The sequence below is a fragment of the Uloborus diversus genome, chromosome 9, assembly GCF_026930045.1.
Source record: "Uloborus diversus isolate 005 chromosome 9, Udiv.v.3.1, whole genome shotgun sequence".
NCBI classification, from domain to species: domain Eukaryota; kingdom Metazoa; phylum Arthropoda; class Arachnida; order Araneae; family Uloboridae; genus Uloborus; species Uloborus diversus.
In genome coordinates, this window is record NC_072739.1 from 100,812,248 (window position 1) to 100,835,529 (window position 23,282).

Here is a 23,282-nt window from a genome sequence, read left to right on the forward strand (position 1 = left end):
AAAATGAAATCATTATTTTTCAGATTGTACAAATATCACTGCGTTTTCATTCAGCTTTGGAGTACCTGACCCTAACAAGAGCATCATAATTCTTTTAAATTTGAAAGTACTATACCTTATATTTAACATATTTTATAAGTGTTAACAAAATATGAATCTAAGAAGTACATCTTCGGATGCCCATACATGAGTACACGCACCTATTCTTTTGAGTTGTTAAAATTACATTGAATATTTAACAGGGGAGAAGTTATGTTATGTAGGGGAAAAGGGGGGCACATGTGAACATTTTTTTTTTTCATTTCTTATTTTCTCAGAAAATGTTTTCATTTTCTCACAGAAAAAGGGTCCTCATGATTGAATAGTCTTTTCTTTGTGCCATGGATTTTTTTCAGATTGAAAAAAAAATATTTCTATACTTTATGGAATTTTTTAAAAATATCTTCAACTGTTCACATGTGCCCCTATGGGGGCGGGGCAGATGTGAGCAAGCTTGGAGCACATGTGAACACGATTGAAAAATGCAGGACGAGCATCATATTTCAACGAAACACTCGTTATAATGAAGCATTAACGTGTATACTAATTACATTCCAGGGTTTGTAACCTAAACTGTCAGTTTGAAGTTTACAGTAGCTGTCATTGAGAAAATATTTTTTTCTGAATTATAGAATCCTGCTCACTGTCAAATTTTAAAGTTTCATAGCATGTTCTAATCAATGGATCAACAACAAAAAATCCTATAAGAATAAACAATAAAAAGAATATTTTATTACGTAAAGTATATTCTTGTTATATAAAGCGTTTAAGTTTCACACAGAATGTGATAATGAATTTTTAAAATTTTCTAAACTTCAGTTTTTAGTAAAGGAAAAATATTTTGTCTTTATTTTCTTTTTTAAACATTATATACCACTAAATTTTAGCCAACTATTTAGTAATTAACGAATTAAAAAAATAATAATAATAAAAGAAATAATTAGCAATTATGATGTAATAATATTTAACAATAAATTTACAAACTGAGTGCAACAAAATAATAATTATAAATCTCTAAATCTCTTTTAACAGCCTACACTAATATTTATACTTGAGGAGAGGATATGGGAGCTGTTCACATGTGTCCATACATGTTGCGTTCACAAGTAGTTGTGAACGAAGAAGTAAGGTAGTGCCCCGGCATCTACCTTAGAACTAATTTTCACTAATTTTCAAAAATAAAGATCTTTCAATTTAAATACAAAATTTAAACATTAGCATAAATTTACGTGAATGTTCCTACAATGGTTTGCAATAATTAAATTTAGCTTATTAGTTTGCTTTAAATATGTTTTTATACGAAGAAGACAGTGACAAAAGTACATCAGCATCTGATAAAACAAAGAAGCTGTCACCACAGGAACGTAAACTGGCTCCTTGCTCTGAAAGTTTGTTTAAAAAGTAGGGCTGTTACTGCCATTACTTGAGAATTTTTTAAGATTTTTTGCTTGACGTTATCCCAGTAAAACATACCATGGTCACATATGCCCCGTGCTCACATGCGCCCCCTACATTTCAGATTTTTTTTCTTCATTTAATAGATAAGTCATATTTTACATTTGCTTATGTTAATGCCCTTAAAGCAGTGTCCCCTCATTAAAATAACCCTATTATAAAAAATTAAAAAAACCTCAAGATAATTTACGAATGAAATCATATTTATTTGATTTATAGATTATACGAGAAATGTGTCAAAACCCCATCCGAAACAAAAGTCTGGTTACGGCCCTGTAAAATGTAACTGCAATACTGTCTGTATTTCCAAATTCTCCGAATCATCAGTCAAAATTTACCGAATAAATTAATTTTTGGGGGCTCACAGTGACCTCATGTGACCTTCCATCGAGGCGCCCCCGAAAGCTTTTTACTTGAAACTTATATGTACAACATGTAGGAGGTAAAATATTTATTTCGTGATAAGATTTTATTAAACTTAAAAAAAAAATATTTATTTTCAATTACATCTCGTCTACACAAAATGACACGCTTTAATTTCGTGGCCTATTTTCTAATACACAGCCGGGTTCATTAGCTTCTCTGCCGGTTGATTCCAGCTGCTCAGCTCGGTGGCACTGGTTTCCACAATTTTCATTGCAGCACAATTCTCCAGGGCCACAATCAGCGCTGACGCAGCAAAAGTTTTGAGTTCGAATGCAAACAATATCACTTCTTTGTGGGCAGTATTCTGGAAAAAGAAAGGGAGGTGAGACAACAAATGAATTTACTGGTATAAACAAGAAACAAATGTATCTACTGTCTGATCACCACACGATGAGATGGACAGTGGCGGATCCAGCCGATTGTTTTGGGAGGGGCCATCCGAAAATTTTGAACAAACTCCGAACTCCCCAGAAATTTTATTAAAATGAAGTTTTAAAAACTCGATTTTCGGGGTATGGAGACATTAGGTGAGGGGGTGGATTTAGGAATCTCCCTCGAAAATTTTTCAAAATTTAAATTTCCGAGTAATTTTTGAAAATTATGAAACTAAAAACGCATTTTGTCTATTTTTGATGATGTACGGAGAAAGGTCAGGTTTCGGGCGTTGGCCCCAAAATACTTTTTGAAAATAAAGCTTAGAAACCAAAATATTCTGTCATTATACGTTAAGAAGTTAGAAGAGGGGGGGTGCTTTTCTTGCTCTTCAGCTGTCCAGTCTAAAAATGCACCTTTAGGTAATGTTTGCTTACATTAAAGGAAGTGTGAAGGTTCTTAGAATCCTTCCTTCCTGGAAATATTTTGCCTTTGAGGCTCTAAAAATTCCATTTTTAGCTATATTTATACACATTTTAGAAAGGGGTGGAAGATTCGTGAGCTCCTCCAAAAACCTTCTTTTTAAGCTATCATCACGATATAAACTAGGGAGGGAGGGAGGGGGGGTCCTATTAAAAATCGTTTGTAATTGAAGTCTCAAAAAAATTCATTTAAGTTGCTTTTAAGTAAGTTAAGTGATAAGAGCTGGATAAGCTAGTTTCCGTTGACATTTTTTCCAAATAAAAGACTTAAAATGCAATTTTTTTGCTGCATTTGTGAAAGGGCATAGGAAAAGGGAGTTCTCTCCCTAGTTTCGAAAATTAAAGCCATAAAAACGAAACTTTAGGCTCTCTTTGTTCTTGTGAACAATAGGTATACTCTGAGAACAGCAGCATTTAGAGATCGTCCAAGTGTCTGTAGTTTGAATCGAGAAATGATGTAAAAGATGGAGAAAATTTTTGGAAATAAAAGTTTTGTTTTGAGGATAGCGATATAATTTATCTCCCAATTAAGGCCTACACTTCTTTTTCAGTAAAACACATGTGCTAAATTTTGTTATCTTTTCATAATATTTTTTCTTTTTTTTTTTTTTGTTAAAAAAAATCCTACAATCACAAGGCATTGGGAGGGGCCATGGCCCCCAGGGCCCCCCTCTAGATCCGCCCCTGGAGATGGAAAGGCGAACATACGGCTTAGAAGCGGAAACGGACGCATCTATTAGTTTGCAGGAATGCTAGCCTTAAAGCCCTGCTTAGATCTTAGCTTAAGTAGCAACATGACCACCATCTTGGGGCTAAACGCTGATTTCTTTCTGTGTCTGCTATGATGAAGTATAGTGGTAGTCAAAATTATAAGGACAAAAGAAAAATTTCCAAATCTTAGCTGCGTTTGGTTGGAAAGTTCTGCAAATTTTATGACTGGAAACTATTGGTAAAAGAAATTTTATTACTACTTTTGTTGAAAATACATAAGAATTTCGTATTCATAGAATAAAGTTTGAATTTAAGCATCCCTGTTGTACATATGGACAAAATTATAAGGACAATTAGATTTGTGTGTTCTAAAAAGCAAAATTTGCTAGTTTTTTGTTCTGCACAGTGCACTAAATAACGATATAAAAGCTTAGTAAGGGATTGGAGATGTTACATTCTGTTTTTATAGTCCTACCGTTAGGTACTAAACTTAAAGAATTTGAGAAAAGGAAAGTGGTAGACAAAATAGTAGTAAAGAAAACTTCTCTACTTACTATACGTCAAACAGCAAAAAACCTGAATTGATAGAGATTGGCCATTTAGAGTTTTTTCAAAAATCCCGGATACTAAGGACCACAAAGACGGACAGGAAGGAAATCTTCTGTTTCTTGTACGTGTGAAACACATGATAATAAGACGAGCTTGCTCCAAAAAAAAAAAAAAAAAACATCGAGAGGTATTAGATGAGAATTTAAGTTACGATGCAGCCCTCAAACTGTTCAACAGGTTTTGCAAAAAGGGGAAAAGTTTCATGATGTTAAACTAATGCAGGGCCCGACTAACTAAAAGTGAGGCCCTAGGCCCACAATAATTTGGAGGCCCCCTGAAGACTCTATAGCGCAACAGGTTTTACAGGTTTGGGGACCCATCGGAGTGCATTTTTAGAGGCCCCTTCGCCTATCACAGAAATATGTAAATCATTAATCCTGTTCATTTATGAATCTCCTTTGGGGCTTCTCTTAATTATGACATGGTAAATTTGCTACTGGCAGAGTGAATAAAAATTCTAACTGACGAAAGATTTTTTTCAACTAACGAGTCATTATTTTGAAAATGTGTGCATTTCTCGTATAGTTTTAATGCAATGCATAATTATTTATGTAATTTGGGACCCCTTAGGAAGAGGGGGCCCCAGGCCCAGGCTTAGTAGGCCAGTGCAGTAATCAGGCCCTGAACTAATGCCACGACCGACTCTTAAAAAAGTTCATAAGAGACCAAGGGTTGAGTGTGCCAAAAATGCATTGTTATGGGCAAAAAGTGGGATAATGTTTTTTTCTGATGAGAAAAAGTTTAATTAGGATGGATTGGATGGTTTTTTCAACTTCTGGTATGATCTCTGTGAAGGGGGGGGGGGGAATCTCAAAGCGTACGTTTGGAGGCGGTTCGGTAATCGTCTGAGAAAGTTTCGCAACGGACGGAAACTATACCAATATTTTTTGTGCAACCTAGAATGAATTTTGAGAGTAATTTTGATGTACTGAAGCAACATTTTTCAACGAAAATACTGTTAATTACGAGTTTGAACAATTCGTTTCAGGATAATGCCTAATGACATGTTCCTCAAACCTCAAAATCATTGATGCTTATTTCACGAATTTACTGTACTTTTCTCCGCACACACCCCACCTCTTAGCCGTAGGCCTTAGGTTCCAGAATTTACTGTACTGGCCGGACAAAAGGCTCGATCTGAGTTTAATGGAAGCTTTTTGAGGCATTCTGGCAGCTGAAGTATGAAAAAATGGTTATCAATACCGAAACAAGCAAAAACTCATTTTCTCCATCGAAAAAGCCAGTACAAAAATTTCCAAGAACGTTCTTCAACTTCCATGACATTAAGACTGATAAAATAATTGAAAAAAAAAACAAGGTGAAATTATTGACTAATAGGATTTTTCAGCTCAAAACGCTCGTTGTCCTTATAATTTTGTCCAATTTTAACAATGACGTTTCTTATTATTCGCCGAAAAACACTTATATTTTGTATTTTCAAATGTTCTGCATTCCACCAGGATTTCTAGCATAAAAAAGCATTTTGTGTATCAATTTCACTGAATTGTTTTGGAAATGATTTTTTTTCTGGACAATTTTCTGCTGTCCTTCTAATTTGTACTACCACTGTAGTACAACAGATCACAGTAGGGTCTGGTGGGGTAAAGTGGTCATAAAATCGTAGGTTTTCAACTTTGGTGGATAATAAATACAACAAATAATTTAAACACCTCAACTTTTTTTGTTGTTATTTTACATTGCATTATTAAAGAACACAGTACATTGAAGTTTAGAAAAAAAAATATTGATTTAATTAGTTTTATAACACTTTCATTTCCCTCTGTATTTATGACCACTTTACCCCATGGGATGGGGGGAGAGTGGTCATAGCATGGGGTAAAGTGGTCATAGTTAAAAATAAATGCAAAACCGTATTAAATAACCCTAATATTTGTATATTTCAGTTACTTTTATGGTTACAAGTATATGCACTAATATATGCGTGTATTCACGAGTATATACGTGTCGTGTAAACATGAGTAATCACGTTCATATATGAGTAGATACCGTGCATACCTGAGTATATACGTGTATAGTAGACGTATATACGCATATATGTACAAGTGTACATGTGGGTATATACATAACTGTACATAAATGTATATACGAGTATACACGAGTTAATTCGTGGATGCATCCAGTGCGTGTTTGTACATGTCTACTCACGTATATACACGTATATATGGGAGTACGAGTATATACGTATGTATACGTGTAAACACAATTATTATACCTGAAAAAGCGTATATACGTATACATTTATGTATCCGTACATACTCATCAACCAGTACATATATGTATTCACGAGTATATACGCTTACATACATGTATGCCTACAGAGTGAATCCAAGCTCTTGAGCAAAAATCTAAGGGGTGTGAGAGGTGAGGATAAAAAGCAAAGAATAATAAGGAGTTTATGGTCGTTGACGCGCTACATGCACACAAAGCCAGAAACTGATGGATGCAAAACAGGTCACAAATTTTTTACACAAAGATGATTTTACTCAAAATTTAGTTTTTAAGAAATATTTAGAGCACTTTTTAAAAGTTACGGCCCGTAGTAATTCTAATTCACGCATCGCAACAAAGGCGCAGCGACGGATGAAAGTTTTTCAAAAGTCTCGTTATTAAAACAGAGAGTGCTTTGTGATTGCGACGCATGCGTTACAGCTGCAGGCCGCAAATTTCTTCAATCGCTTTAAAACCTTCTTACAACCTAAAATGTTGTGCAAAATTGTCTTAGTGTAACAAATTTGTGACCTGTTTTGCAGGGCCGTATCCAGAGGGGGGGCCTGACGGGCCCGGGCCCCCCCCGAAAGCCGAAATGTTTTGTACCGTAAAACAGAAGAAGGTTTTTTTTTTAATTCCTAATGTCAGAAAAGGAAAATAACAAAGTTTTTTTTTTTTTATTCTTAATTTTGCTACTATTCAAAATTTATAATATTTTGAAGAAATACAGAAAAAGCAGTTCTAGTTCTCATTAGCTGCAAGGCACACTTGAAATTTAGACCTTTAATTAGGACTTCCTGCTCTCTTTCCCAATTCAATTCAGGGCAGTCCAGGGTTAAGGCAAGCCCTTTGTCAGTTCGGAAGATTTTTCAAGTCTACCAAACTGACTTCTGTGCACTTCCTCCTCCAGGGGCGTGCACAGAAATTTTGGGACTGTCACAAATGCTTTTTTTGGGCCCTCTCCATATTGTTTACCCATATTTTCAACCGTAGGTTTTAAAATATTGGGCCTCATTTAAGCTCGGGCCCGGGCCAACAGGTGTCCCTTCTCCCCTCTGTGCACGACCCTGCCCTCCTCCCCCTAAAACTGCTATAAAACTTGCACTGTCCTGATTCGAGTAGGGGATTCCCCAAAGGCTGGGCCCCTCGTTTCCGATTAGGCGAGTATTTTGTTACCAAGATGTGCCAAATTCAGCTCCTTGATACATCCTGAGTAAAAAATGCGAGAATCACGATTCTCGCGTTTTTGTAGCATAATTTTCAAGATCATTTTTGTGACTGATATGTTTCTTGTCTTGCGTTTATTTAATGTCAAATTCAGTATCATGGAAGTTCTTTTGTTATTGCTTCTTTTTTTTTCTTACTTCTACTGCATACTGTTAATACCATTAGTATGAGAAAAAAATAACACTTACTCTACTCTCTTTCATTTTCTGCACTACATGTGATTGAAAAAAAAGTTTGTTTCGAGAAATATTTCGTTGCATTTATTTTTAACTTAAAACGGGTGTGTCTTACAAAGTTATAATCATTTTGTAAAATTGTGCAATCAACTTCTGAAAAGTGTAAATAAAGAGCTTCAAATAATTTCAACTGTTCGAGAGTCTTTGAAAATTATTTAAGTTTTTGAAATTCCTTGAAAAGTTCTTCAATTTTGTATCTTATCAAGAAAATCAAGTAAGAATTGTCCAAATGGCCAGAATATTACTCTTCCATTCTTATTTTCTGAATGTCTACACCATTTCTTTTAAACTATTTTTTACAATTTTCATACTGTAGAACATTTAATGAAAAAAAAAAAAAAATGGGGGTAGGGGGAGTGATCAAAAACAAACTTCACTAAAAGCCGATATGAGCAAATGACGAAGTGCTTCTCTTTTCTCCTCTCTCGTTTTTCCTCTCTGTCCATGAAGTTCCATGATTTGTCGAGCAAGCAGTTTTTATTTTGTTTGATCTTGATTTGTAAAAGAATGTATAACTTTTAAAAGGCTTTGTTTGCCTTTTTTTTTCTTCATATTTTTGTAGTCTCAATTACCTAATAGAAGGCCTCAAAATACAGATTTTTTTTTCGAAAATTTCTCGGGAGAAAAACCCCCGGACCCCCTGAAATTATGGATGTTCTACATCCGATTTAAAGGGACACTCTCTTGTTATCCTTACCACTACAAGGTGAATAAGAAAAATAATAAGAATTAAAATAACAACAGTCCAAGCAGTGAAATTATTAAAAATCGAGACAAAAAGGCTTCTATGTTAACATTTTTATGCGTTTGGTGTGTCTATATATACTATGTGTGTGTGTGTGTGTGTGTGTGTGTTAGGGCAATGTGCTAATCCGGGCCCCTCCCGAAAAAAAATTCTGGATACGGCCTTGCTGTTTTGCATCCATCAGTCTTTGGCTTTGCGTGCATGTAGCGCGTCAGCATTGTGTTTGTGACCATATGTTCCTTGTGATTCTTGCTTCTTATCCTCCCCTCTAAAAATTTTCCCAAGAGTTTAAACTAACCCTGTAAACTTGTATGTCATATGCTTGTATGTAAGTATCTACTCGAGTACGTACGTGTATATACGTGTCTACCTGAGTATATAAGTGTTCGTATACATACGAGTAAAAGCAAGTATATACTTGTATAGCCGAATGTATATCTGCATAGATAAAAAATACCCATATCGCAGATACCCATATACGTATTTATTGGTGAATTTATGTGAATACGTTTGTATACGTGCCTACACGAGTATATGCGTATGCATACGTATATACTCGTATATTAAACCCCATTTACGCTAAAAACAATATATATTAAGTGAAATTAATATTTAATTAATATCTGCCTTATACATAACTCTTAAGTGACATTAGAAGAACAATATTCGTTAAGCCTAATATTATGACCACTTTACCCCATCTTACTGAAATTGTTCTAAAAAATTATCTAAAATATATTCAGCTAACTGCTAATGAGTAAGCGATCTTAAGACATGTAGGAAGCTTCCTGTGCTGTCAATCTGTTCATAATTCTAACAAACAAAATTTCCGAAAGAAGTTAAAAGAGGTGTTTAGATTTTTAAAATTTTCATATTTACACAAAATATTTTTTTACCAAATAAAATTTTGCCAGGTTTGGAAATTTTGCATTCAAAATGTAGTTTCTAACTCCCCGAACCTAAAATAAAATTTTCACATTCATTCGAACATTTATTTCCAAGCTGTAGTCATTTATTTAACGTATGACCACTTTACCCCATTGACCACTTTCCCCCACCAGACCCTACTAATACAATATGAATTAAATATCCTTAGTGATGTATATCCAAGGTGCAAGACGCAAAACGCGCATGAAACGTATTTTAATTAACTATATTTAAATAAAATATGAAAAAAGGAACAGTAGCCCTCAACACTTTTTTTTTTCTGGAAAGAGTTTTTACAAATTAGGTGGTAAGCAGCGGAGCTCATCAATATATTGCATTATAGAGCCCAGGGCCTGATTATCACACGTGCTAACTGGGCCTTAAGAAGCCTCAAATTGGGTTAAGAATTATGCATAGCATTATAACTGTACGAAAAATACATGTAATTTTTAAGTAATAATAAAAAAAAATAATGATTTTTTAGTTGAAAAAGATCTTCCTAAAAGGAGAATTTTTATCAATTCTGCCAGTAACGAATTTACCATGACACAATTATGAACTGCCCCGAAGAAGATACATGAATGCACATAATAAATTATTTACATAATTCTGAGATAGACAATGTGACCCCCAAAAATACAAACCCGAGCTATACAGTCTTCAGGGGAGGGGGGGGGGAACAGAAGGTATTGAGGACCTAGGGTCTCACTTTTAGTTAGTCGGGCCCTGATAGAGCCCACCAGAGCAGGAGCAACAGATAAACATAGGGTAGATGGAAACGAACTCAATTACCACATTTTGTGGTAATTTTTGAAAGTAAACTGTTAGTGGAGATTAGGTTAGGTAACATATAGAAGAGATTTCTACATACAGTAGCACCTTCTTTAAGGCGCACATCTGAAAAAATGATGCTTTTAAAAGGGACATTTTTTCTAGTCCCAGTCCCTTTGAATAGGGACCTCCAGGCATTTGCCTTCGATATTGGACCATCCGGTTTAAGGAACAGTCACAGAGAAAAATTGCAAAAAAATCATGCATAGTATATGATTAAGAAATATTATATTTATTACAATTCAAGAATTCAAGCTCCAGTTTTAAAGATCAACGGGTGAGAATTTGCCATAAACAGTCCGCCCTGGACTGAGTTCCCCAAGAGGCGTCTACATTGACTCCCGAAGGGTGCACAGGTTTGAAAGAAAAAAAAAAAAAAAAAAAAAAAAAAAAATTTGAATTTTGACATCTTGAATTCAAATTATGTTTTTCGCAATCACGAGTGTGTGTATGTAGGCGTGTGTGTTTGTGTGTACGGGTTATGTGTATGTGTGTGTATGAATGTGTGTGGGGGTGTATGTGTATGTGTATGTGTGTGTAGGCATATGTGTTTGTGTCTGTGTGCATGCATGAATGTGTGGGTAGTTGTGTATGTGTGTGTGTGTACGTGTGGGTGTCTGTATGTATGCGTGTGTGTAAGTGTTTGTATGTGTGTATGTGTGTGTATGTGTTTGTGTGTGTATGGGTGTATGTGTGTATGTGTTTGTGTGTATGTGCGCGTGTGTGTGTAGTTGTGTATGTATGCGCGTGTGTGTAGGACATGGATGCAACCTGGAGACGGCTTTCGCTATAGGAGCAGCATCGTGAGGAGCCGGTCGACGGTGATGGTGCGGAGGGTGGCGGTGGGAAAATAAAATGATAGGACGCCAAAAACAGTCAAATGAAAGCAATAAGCAATCGTGATTGCTCAGAAAAAAACATTTGAATTTTGACATCTTGAATTCAAATTATGTATTTCGCAATCACGAGTGTGTGTATGTAGGAGTGTGTGTTTGTGTGTACGGGTTATGTGTATGTGTGTGTATGAATGTGTGTGGGGGTGTATGTGTATGTGTATGTGTGTGTAGGCATATGTGTTTGTGTCTGTGTGCATGCATGAATGTGTGGGTAGTTGTGTATGTGTGTGTGTGTGTGTACGTGTGGGTGTCTGTATGTATGCGTGTGTGTAAGTGTTTGTATGTGTGTATGTGTTTGTGTGTGTATGGGTGTATGTGTTTGTGTGTGTGTATGTGTAGTTGTATTCCGATAAGTAGCAGAGTTTATGCACGCAGTGCCATTGCCTGGTGTAGTTAGAGACTGAGAACTAGCATATTAAGTTAAAAATATATTTATTCTTATACTCAAGAATTAACGTAAAATAAAAGTATTTACAGAACATGTTAAACAGACAAAATCAACACATAGAATCACCCGCACATCGATACAGTCGACTGCTTAAATACCTTCTTAAGCTACAGAAATTTGCATACGGTTAAGCAAATGAAACAGTTAATACATTACGACAGAATAAAATTAAAATTCCAACAAACGGCCCCATCTGTCGTAAATGTAGACTTTTTTTCAATAGAAAAACAATCATTCAAAAATCTTACTAATAGCAAGTTGAAACTTTGCAAACAAAAGAGGTTTTGTCAAAAAGTCCGCTCTATTACTTTTAGAGTTCACAAATTTCAAATCAAAAACATTTTCATCTATCATTTGTCTAATAAATTGACACCTTATATCAATATGTTTAGTTTTAAAACTTTCCTGGCTATTTTTCGAAAAATAAATTGCTGATTCATTATCACAATACTGAATAGGTTTAATTACACCACATAAATTTAGTTCATTTAAAACTCTGGAATACCAAGTTAACTCTTTTACACTTTCAGTCAAGGAAATGAATTCAGACTCCATTGAACTGAGTGCTACGCATTTTTGCTTTGATGATTTCTATGCAAACGGAACGTTACAAAAATAAATTATAAAGCCACTACTTGAATGTCTTTTAGTCAGATGACACCCCCAATTGGCATCTGAATATGCACATAAGTTTAAGGATTCTACATTTGAAAAATTTATCTTGTAACTTTTGGTAGCTAAAACATAATTTAAAATGTCTACTACTAGTAACCAATGTTGATATGTATATCCATTACAAAATTGTGACATTACATTTACAGAAAAACTTATGTCTGGCCTTGATCTGGAAGCCAAAAATGACAAACAACCGATTAAAGTTCGGTACGGAAATTTCCTCATAATTTCAGTTTCTACTATCTCACTTTCGTTGACTTTACCTGGTAAAACATAACCAGTTTTGAATGGTAGTTTAACGTAACTTTTAGGCAAATCTTTAAATTTTAACTCTAGTTTTTCAATGTAGGTTTTTTGATGAATGAATAACATACCATCAATACTTTCAAAATTAACACCAAGCAAATCTTTAGTTAATCCTATTTCAGTTATTTCTAAATTATTTTTCAACATTCCAGTTACTAATTTTAGTACTTTTTCATCTTTAGCGAATAGAACAAAATCATCTACATAGACAACTAAAACAGCATTATCATTCATTTTATACAAACAGTTACACCATTTTAACTTGTGAAAACCAATATTTTGCAATATACTGTCCAGTTCAGAATTCCATTCTCTTCCACTTTGTTTCAAACCATAAATAGATTTTTCTAATAAACAAACCTTATTTTCAGCACTACTTGCAACAAACCCAGGTGGCTGCTTCATGAAAATAGTTTCTTTTAACGTACCATATAAATAGGCTGATTTCACATCTAATTGCACATGATACCATTTTAACATTGATACTAATAAAATGAACATTAGTTTTATGATAGAGAAATTGATAACTGGCGAAAAATAATCATGAAAATGAATTCCATATTTCATTTCATACCCTTTTGCACATAGTCTTGCCTTATATTTCTTGCTATTTTTCTCAGTATTTTTTATATTATAAACCCACCTACAACCTAATATTGTAGCATCTTTTGGATGATCAACCAACCGCCAAACTTTCCTCTTTTGCATCATGTCATATTCTTGCTGCATCGCGGCATTCCATTTCTCCCTGTCTGGATTAATTTGTACATCCTCAAACGATTTAGGAATTTCAACGTTATAAATTTCATTTTGAAAAATTTCATTTAAATCAAGGTCAGAATCACTAGAAGATTCTTTCAAATTTTCCGCTTTAGGGTGTTTAGTTTTTGGAACAAAATCAAATTTCTCAGGTTCATAAGCTATTTTATTTTTCCTACAATACTTTCTTACGTCATTTAAAGACCTTAATCTTACGTTTGTGATTGGGGTATTATAATAAACATCAATTCTTGTACTTTTTGTTCTAGGTTTTTCAACTCGATTCCATTCTGAAATATCTATAGAACTTAAAGTTTTACGTTCATTAGGTTTTTCGTCTTCATCGTCACTTAAGTTTTTACCCGCAATTTCATGATTGAGATCAAGTGTCTCGTTTTTAAAATTGTTAGTTTCAATCGGGCACTGATTAAACTTTGAATTCGTGTATTTATAACCATTATTTTTCCCAAATAATGCATTTACACCATTTGTACTTTCATCTATACGCACATGTATAGTTTCTACAACTCTCTTTTCTTTTGGAACATAAATCCTATACCCTTTAGTTTTGTTCGCATATCCAACTAAAATTCCTATCAAAGCTTTAGGTTGAAGTTTACGTCGTTTAACTTTAGGAACGTGAACATATGCTAAAGATCCAAAAATTCTTAAATGTCTTACCGAAGGTTTGAATCCCGTCCATATTTCCTGTGGCGTTAGACCTTCCGTTAAACTGTGCTCGGTTCTATTTTTCGTGTGAACATACATCACAAGAGCTTCCCCCCAAAATTCAGGTTTCAATCCACTGTCCTGTAGCATTGCTCGAACTGCATTCATAGCTACTTTATTGAAATTTTCCGCGACTCCTACTTGTTCCGGGGTATAAATTGAAGATCTTTCAATTTTTATTCCTAACTCGGTCAAAAATTTCTCGAATTGTTTATGCGTAAATTCAAGACCGTTATCTGTTCGCACGCACTTTAGTTTTTTACCTGTCTGCCTTTCAGCTTTTACTAAATACTTTTTAAAGCATTCAAAAACTTCAGTTTTATCTTTTATTATATAAACTTCAGTTTTCCTAGAATAATCATCGACGATTGACAAAAAATATCTCCCCCCTGCTAAAGAGTCAACTGGAGAAGCACCCCATAAATCCATGTACACTCTTTCGAGAACTTGATTAGATTTACGTTTATACTGGTAACCTCTCTTGAACGACATTCTTTCAGATTTTGCTGCTACACAAGTTTCACATACCTTATTTATGTTTTTACTATTAATATTCTCAATTCCTTTTACACAATTATTTTTACTCATATTTACTAATAAAGGTAAATTAGTATGACAGAATCTACGGTGAACAATTTCAGAACTTAAGCTAGTAGAAAAAGCAAAATTTTTACAATTTGTAGCGTAACCTTTAACTACATACAATTTATCTACTCGGGGTACAGTAAACAGATATTTGTTAAATTTATCGTACACAACCATTCTATTATTTCCCCATAGAATTTTACATCCTGCAATGTCTACATTAGCCCCACCAATTAAATTTCTCCTCATATTCGGTGCATAAAGTACATTTTTCAAAATAATGTCTATATTACCTTTCGTGTCTTCAATAGTAAAGTCTATATCACCAATTCCGTAGACTTCGGAGGAACTGTCTTTGTCACCAATCAGTACTTTTTGATGAGGAATATCTCGGTAAGTACTAAACAGTTCTTTGTCATTTACAAAATGTGAAGTCGACGCAGAGTCTATCAGAAATTCTACTATCTTTCTATCAATGGATGAAGTGTTGAAAGCTAATTCAGTCTGTTTTGTAGACTCGCAATATAAAGCTTGTTTTCTCTCGAGATCTCTGGCTTTTTTGAAGCATTTTTCTTCCGAATGATTTAGTTTCCCGCAGTAATTGCAGCTAAATTTCGGCCCCATACGATTAAGTCGTGAAGAATTCCAATTTTTTCGAGGATCCAGGTCGCTTCCACTGCTTGAGGACGATGGCTTTCTATTTCCGAAATTCTTTTGCATTGGAGGTTTCTCGCCAGGAGACTTAAATTTTGTCGTGTATGCATCAGCTATAATTTTCCCTTCATCTTTGCGTTTCAAACAAATTCTTCCGTACTCTGTGATAAGTTGCTTCGATACATTTTCCAGCGTAAAATCTGTATCTTCTAATCTGTACAGTATTTGAACTAAGTTATCATATTCTTCGGGTAAACGGCGTATAAGTTGGAAACACAGTAACAACTCTGGCATGTCAAAACCAGCATCTCTTATTTGTAGCGTTTTTTCTTCCACTTTCTTGCAAAATAAACCAACAGTTTCTTCTCTCGGGTTAAATTTCAGTTCAAAGAATTCATCCAGTAATCCAGCTAAACGTGCTCGGGATGTCGGTTCGAAATTTAACTTGAGAATTTCCCAGGCTTCCTTTCCACTTTGTTTGTGCGATGAGAATTTGAAATTTCCTTTCTACGGACTGATAAATGGTGGTATAAGCCCTTCGTTTACGCCATTCAAAGTCTCTTTTATCTCGTTCAGACGCAGCGTCATCACATTTGACTTCTTCAGCGTTTGTAACAAACTCGTAACAATTTCTATCAATCAAAACACACTTTATGTCAAGTTTCCAGGACGCATAATTATTGTCTAACAGCTTTGGAAATGTATACGAAAGTTCTTGCACTTGAGCCATTTCAGTTTTTCAAACAGTTCAATAGTTTTCAAATACTACACCAGTTTGCAACTATTGGACCTTTTAACGCATGAAGAAGGCCCATGACCAATATTCCGATAAGTAGCAGAGTTTATGCACGCAGTGCCATTGCCTGGTGTAGTTAGAGACTGAGAACTAGCATATTAAGTTAAAATATATTTATTCTTATACTCAAGAATTAACGTAAAATAAAAGTATTTACAGAACATGTTAAACAGACAAAATCAACACATAGAATCACCCGCACATCGATACAGTCGACTGCTTAAATACCTTCTTAAGCTACAGAAATTTGCATACGGTTAAGCAAATGAAACAGTTAATACATTACGACAGAATAAAATTAAAATTCCAACAAGTTGTGTATGTATGCGCGTGTGTGTAGGACATGGATGCAACTTGGAGACGGCTTTCGCTATAGGAGCAGCATCGTGAGGAGCCGGTCGACGGTGATGGTGCGGAGGGTGGCGGTGGGAAAATAAAATGATAGGACGCCAAAAACAGTCAAATGAAAGCAATAAGCAATCGTGATTGCTCAGAAAAAAAACATTTGAATTTTGACATCTTGAATTCAAATTATGTATTTCGCAATCACGAGTGTGTGTATGTAGGCGTGTGTGTTTGTGTGTACGGGTTATGTGTATGTGTGTGTATGAATGTGTGTAGGGGTGTATGTGTATGTGTGTGTAGGCATATGTGTTTGTGTCTGTGTGCATGCATGAATGTGTGGGTAGTTGTGTATGTGTGTGTGTGTACGTATGGGTGTCTGTATGTATGCGTGTGTGTAAGTGTTTGTATGTGTGTATGTGTGTGTGTGTGTTTGTGTGTGTATGTGTTTGTGTGTGTATGTGTGTATGTGTGTGTATGTGCGCGCGTGTGTGTGTAGTTGTGTATGTATGCGCGTGTGTGTAAGACATGGATGCAACCTGGAGACGGCTTTCGCTATAGGAGCAGCATTGCGAGGAGCCGGTCGACGGTGATGGCGCGGAGGGTGGCGGTGGGAAAATAAAATGATAGGACGCCAAAAACAGTCAAATGAAAGCAATAAGCAATCGTGATTGCTCAGAAAAAAAAAATTGAATTTTGACATCTTGAATTCAAATTATGTATTTCGCAATCACGAGTGTGTGTATGTAGGCGTGTGTGTTTGTGTGTACGGGTTATGTGTATGTGTGTGTATGAATGTGTGTAGGGGTGTATGTGTATGTGTGTGTAGGCATATGTGTTTGTGTCTGTGTGCATGCATGAATGTGTGGGTAGTTGTGTATGTGTGTGTGTGTACGTATGGGTGTCTGTATGTATGCGTGTGTGTAAGTGTTTGTATGTGTGTATGTGTGTGTGTGTGTTTGTGTGTGTATGTGTTTGTGTGTGTATGTGTGTATGTGTGTGTATGTGCGCGCGTGTGTGTGTAGTTGTGTATGTATGCGCGTGTGTGTAAGACATGGATGCAACCTGGAGACGGCTTTCGCTATAGGAGCAGCATCGTGAGGAGCCGGTCGACGGTGATGGTGCGGAGGGTGGCGGTGGGAAAATAAAATGATAGGACGCCAAAAACAGTCAAATGAAAGCAATAAGCAATCGTGATTGCTCAGAAAAAAAACATTTGAATTTTGACATCTTGAATTCAAATTATGTATTTCGCAATCACGAGTGTGTGTATGTAGGCGTGTGTGTTTGTGTGTACGGGTTATGTGTATGTGTGTGTATGAATGTGTGTAGGGGTGTATGTGTATGTGTGTGTAGGCATATGTGTTTGTGTCTGTGTGCATGCATGAATGTGTGGGTAGTTGTGTATGTGTGTGTGTGTACGTATGGGTGTCTGTATGTATGCGTGTGTGTAAGTGTTTGTATGTGTGTATGTGTGTGTGTGTGTTTGTGTGTGTATGTGTTTGTGTGTGTATGTGTGTATGTGTGTGTATGTGCGCGCGTGTGTGTGTAGTTGTGTATGTATGCGCGTGTGTGTAAGACATGGATGCAACCTGGAGACGGCTTTCGCTATAGGAGCAGCATTGCGAGGAGCCGGTCGACGGTGATGGCGCGGAGGGTGGCGGTGGGAAAATAAAATGATAGGACGCCAAAAACAGTCAAATGAAAGCAATAAGCAATCGTGATTGCTCAGAAAAAAAAAATTGAATTTTGACATCTTGAATTCAAATTATGTTTTTCGCAATCACGAGTTTGTACGTAGGCGTGTGTGTTTATGTCTGTGTGCAGGCATGAGTGATGAGTGTGTGGATATGTGTGTGTGTGTGTGTGTGTACATGTATATGTGTATGTAGGCGTGAGTGTTAGTGTCTGTGTGCAGGCATGAGTGTGTGGGTATGTGTGTGTTTGTATGCGTGTGTGTGTAGGATATGGACGTAACCTGGAGACGGTTTTCGCAAGAGGAGCAGCATCGGGAGGGGCCGGCTGGTCGACGGTGGTGCTGCAGAGGGAGCCGGGGGGGGGAATAAAATCATACGACATCAAAACCGTCAAGTGAGAACAATAAGCAATCGTGATTGCTCAAAAAAATATATATATATTAATTTGAATTTTTGGCATCTTGAATTCAAATTATGTTTTTCGCAATCACGAGCGTGTGTGTGTATGAATGCGCGTGTGTGTGTATGTATGCATGTGTGTGAGTGTGTGTGTATGTATGCATGTGTGTGAGTGTGTGTGTATGTATGCATGTGTGTGAGTGTATGTGTATGTATGCATGTATGTGCGTGTTGTGTATGCAGTGCTGTGTGTGTGCGCATCGTGATTGCTTTAAAAAAAAAAAAAATCAGAAGTAACACATGTTCTAGGGCGTAAAAAAAAAAGAAAAAAAAACCGTACAAGTTCTAGGTTAAAAAAATAATAATAAAAAAAAAAACCACCGAGTTCGCCAATTTTTGAAGGTAAAATAAAAGGTACTAAGGTTTGAAGGCATGTAGGCGTGAGGACATAAACATGCGCAAAGAGATTTGAGATTCTTGCTAAATTTTACATGCATGCTTTTCTTCCTTCAGCGAGTTATTTCTGTAGGTTCAATGCTGACGGATGCACATGGCGTATTCGTGGCAAGCTATCTAGAAAACTAGAAAAGTGAACACTAACTGTATTTTGTACTATACTACATTGTAAAGGACAACATCAAACAAATCCAAGTAATGAATTGCACCAAAGTAGCTTCTGTAAGTTAAAAATATTGCCATTACCACATTTTTAGTTAAATTTTAATTTAAAGATTTTTAAAAAAAGAATAACCATTTTAATTGCGTAATTCCGAATTTTATTTAGTGTCTACGAACCATTTTCAGCATTTATTTTTAAATGTTAATAGTTTTTGAGTTTATGAAACTACCGAGGTATAACACTGCCACCGACGCTGGAATATCTGTATTAAAGGGACAAAATGTTCTGTAATAACAATTATAAAGAGATTCAACTGCACTTTTAAATGAAGTTTTTTTTCATTTAAATTTCATAATTAATTTTTCTTTGAGTACAATTTTTTTGAACAACAATATAATTTATCATCTTACCTGAACAATAAAATAAACATAAAATATACGGTGCAATAGAGTAGTCATCTATAACTTGGGACAAACCTAACCTTGCCACGTCAGTTTTTTTTTTTTTTTAAAACTATTAGCCAGGTTAGGTTTGTCTCAACTATATAGTCTTTTCGAGGAAGAGTTAGTTAATCTTTATGTTTTGAAACTCGCAATAAGAAATGTTTTTTTTACTTACGTGCCCGGGTGATAACTATGCCCAAGACCACGAGTAGGAGAAACACGGTAGCTTTCATTTTTCACAAGAAATGCTAAAATAAAAAAAAACATTGAGAACAAAACTGTTTTTACGCAGTTAGTAACAGGGCCGCAGAGAGCCAAGGCGGGCCCCTAGTCAGTTGTGTCGCCGCCCCCCCTCCCAAACAAAAAAGAAGAAGGAAAGAAAAGGGAAAAACGGAGAAAAGAAAGCAAGAAAGAATAAAGAAAAAAAAGAATATAAAAACTGTTTAGTACTGAAAAACAATTAACTCTATTTTAAGTACCGCAACAGAAAATACCAAAAAAAAGAATAAATTTTACTTTATCTTCACGTTTAGCCTTATTCAGAGTCCCCCCCCCCTTTTTTTTCTTTTCTTTTTTTTTCTTTCTTTCTTTTTCTTCCTTTCTTTTCTTTACTTTTACGTTTGTGTAGCCACTCCCCCCCCCCCACCAAGATGTAGAAACTGTATTTCTCATTGAAATATTATTAGAAGAATGTAAAAAACTAAAAATCGTCTGGAAATATCCAATACGCTTTAAGATCTCCTCAGTGCACCAAAGTCACGCAAGAAAAACAAGATGAAATTTTATTTTAATTCAAACCTTTACTACGCAAACTAACAATAAGTGGAATAGTCATGACAATAAAGATTTCAACATATTTTTCTTTAGGTAAAGAATTTCGTTTCAACATAATAAATTTTTCTTGATAGAATTAAAAGATTTTAAATTAAATAAATGAATAAATAAACAAGAATATGAAGAAAAAGAAATAAAATGAAATAAAATAAAGTAACACTCACAATAATTGGAAAATCATTCGAAACGAGCTAATGTGTGTGCATCACATGACTTTCTTTTACTCCAATTTTAATGTCATTTTCCCATTATTGGCAATTTTGATGGGATTCAATAGTTTACTCTCTAAATATCACCACCGGTGGCCAAGTTGAAACCAGATTAAAAAAAAAAAAATCGCCAAATTTGTAGCCAAGTTGGCGACAAAACTTGGAGACCAAAAGACTGGCGATATATCGCCAAGTGTCCGCCAAATAATAATACCACTTGAGTCTACATCGAAATTAACAGTGATTTCCCCCTAAAAAAGGGCAAAAGACCCCTTTAGAAACACTTGAATGCAACCAAAAGAGGAGGTGCACAACTAGACCCCACTAGGAGTCTACGTACCAAATTTCAATTCTCTAGGACATACCGTTCTTGAGTTATGCGACATACATACGCACATGCAAACATACGTACATACGGACGTCACGAGAAAAGTCGTTGTAATTAACTCGGAGAATGTCAAAATGCATATTTCGGGTGTTTATACTTCTTAGGCACTTATCCGCGTTGAAAAAAAAAAAAAAAAAACTCAACATTCATTCGGGGTTGAGCAAAATGGAAATTAAGGCCGAATTTTGAGTGAAATTTTTTTCGCGAATACAATACTTCCTTTTTTGTAAGAGAAAGTAAAAAGAAATTTCAGTATATTTTTTATTTCAAAGAAAATGTTAAATTAAACATAAAATTGGTTTGCGTTGGAAAATTAAAATACTTTAAATTAAATAAATGAATAAGTTCACAAAAATACGTTGGGGGAAAAAGAAGAGGTAAAGAAATTAAATAAAAATAAATAATGTATAAAAATAATAAATAAAAATAAATGATTGATTCAATTTAAACAAATATTGTATATGAATAAAAATCAAACACCTTACCAAAAGAAAGAAATTGTCCCTCTGGAAAGAAGCTTGCTTTATCTTTCAAATATGATATAACCTTTTATTTCATCACAACTTTTATGGCGCATTCGTCAGATAGCTATCAGTTAGGATTTTCCCCGTGAGAGATGAAATAGGATTAGATTGCGAACAGCTGTGTAAACAAATCGTTAAGTTGTTTGCTCAAATCAATTCAATGAATTGTAATTGAATTGAAAAAAATGATTTTTTTAGAACCAGGAAAGTGTCATTGTATTCTGTTCAACAATTTTGTTTTCCTTGAGTAAAATATTTTTTTTAAATCATTTTAAATTTTTTAATGTTCCTTGAAAACAATCAATGCAGGTTTTTGAGTTACAACACAAAATTAAAATTTGAGGATCATTTTTTGAAAGTTGATTGTATGATCATCTGCTTGGATCTTCGTAGGTTATATTTTCTTGACCGGAATAGACTAAATGTGCTACTAAGTTGTTTAAATTTTACCAGGTAAGTGGCGCTGAAAGCAGAGTAAAAATTTCACCATTTCACTTTGCCCTGCTATTTCACTTTGCACCAGATTCCCTTACTACCAAGGGCCTGCACGGGGGGGGGGAGAAGAGACACCTTTTGGCCTGGGCCCGAGCCTGAAGGTGGCCCGAGATATTTAAAATGAGGGGTGAAAAATATGTGTGGACGTAGGGGTAAAAATTATGGAAGGGGTCCGTAAAAGTCATTAGTGACGGGCCCCAAAATTTCTGTGCACGCCCTTGCCAACAACTATTTATATTGGTGAAGTAACAATGTGAAGTTATTTTTGTCGCTTTGAGTGTACAGTAGAACCTCGTTTCCTCGAGGTTCTTCCTCGTTTAACCGAGGTTTAACCGGAGCACTAATGCCAAAGAATATAGATAAAATGCCTTTTGACAGTGCCTGATTACTAAATACGCCGTGGCTTAGGGTCACCACTATTTAGGGGCCCCGAAATAGCAAAAACTGCTTTAGTCAATGGCAAAATAGTTTTATCCAATGGCTAAAATTCTCAAGTTTGAACACAGGGGCTTCAAAAAATTATTTGGTCTTGTACTTCCTGATATCTTAACCGGTCCCAGCCTGTTGAGGTCATAAGGTCACACATATAAAAATCTCTTGCGTAAGCCATTTACCAATGTTACGAACTTGAACGATGGTTCTTTAATCAAGCACAAACTTCTAAGCTAAATGAATACAGTTGTTTACCCACAATCAAAAATCTCAAGTGCAAAAAATTTCTGCTTGGTATTTAATGAAGGAGAGTTTTATCACTAAGAAATCCAAATCGTTCCTTTATCTTTCAGACATGCTGAACTAATAAGGCATCCAGATTCTGCTGCCAGATGTATCTTTTTCATTCAGAAATTTTCCAGTTGCGTAATACTTCCAGTAATGGCCTGTCTTTATAGTATATTAAGCTTAAACAGGTTGTAGATATGGTATTATTTGTTTTTCGTTTTTATCACTCCACGTCATTTGTACTTCACTAAACAGAGAGACGTGCCCAAACTTTTATTTATACAACTGCATGTGGAACTGTCTCAGATGCACACTTTTTTTGTGTAAATGTAATTCTAATCAAAAATTAGTCGGTACTTTAAATTACGCAGTGAATAAAAGTTACAGAATGCTGGGCCCAACTTGCAAAAAATGAGCGCAGACGAGGCTATTTCTCTGGGTCCCTTATATCTAATCCGTATGAAATATACAATTT

General features: G+C 35.3%; 1 long non-coding RNA gene across 1 annotated transcript; it reads right to left on the reverse strand.

Annotated features, from left to right (window-relative positions):
* Positions 1 to 1,942: 1,942 nt before the first annotated feature.
* Positions 1,943 to 21,643, reverse strand: LOC129230582 (uncharacterized). The gene is made up of 3 exons (XR_008581153.1): positions 21,554 to 21,643; positions 19,813 to 19,885; positions 1,943 to 2,224 (listed from the first exon to the last, which is right to left on the reverse strand). It is a non-coding gene; the product is annotated as an uncharacterized LOC129230582 (long non-coding RNA).
* Between the last annotated feature and the right edge of the window lie 1,639 nt (positions 21,644 to 23,282).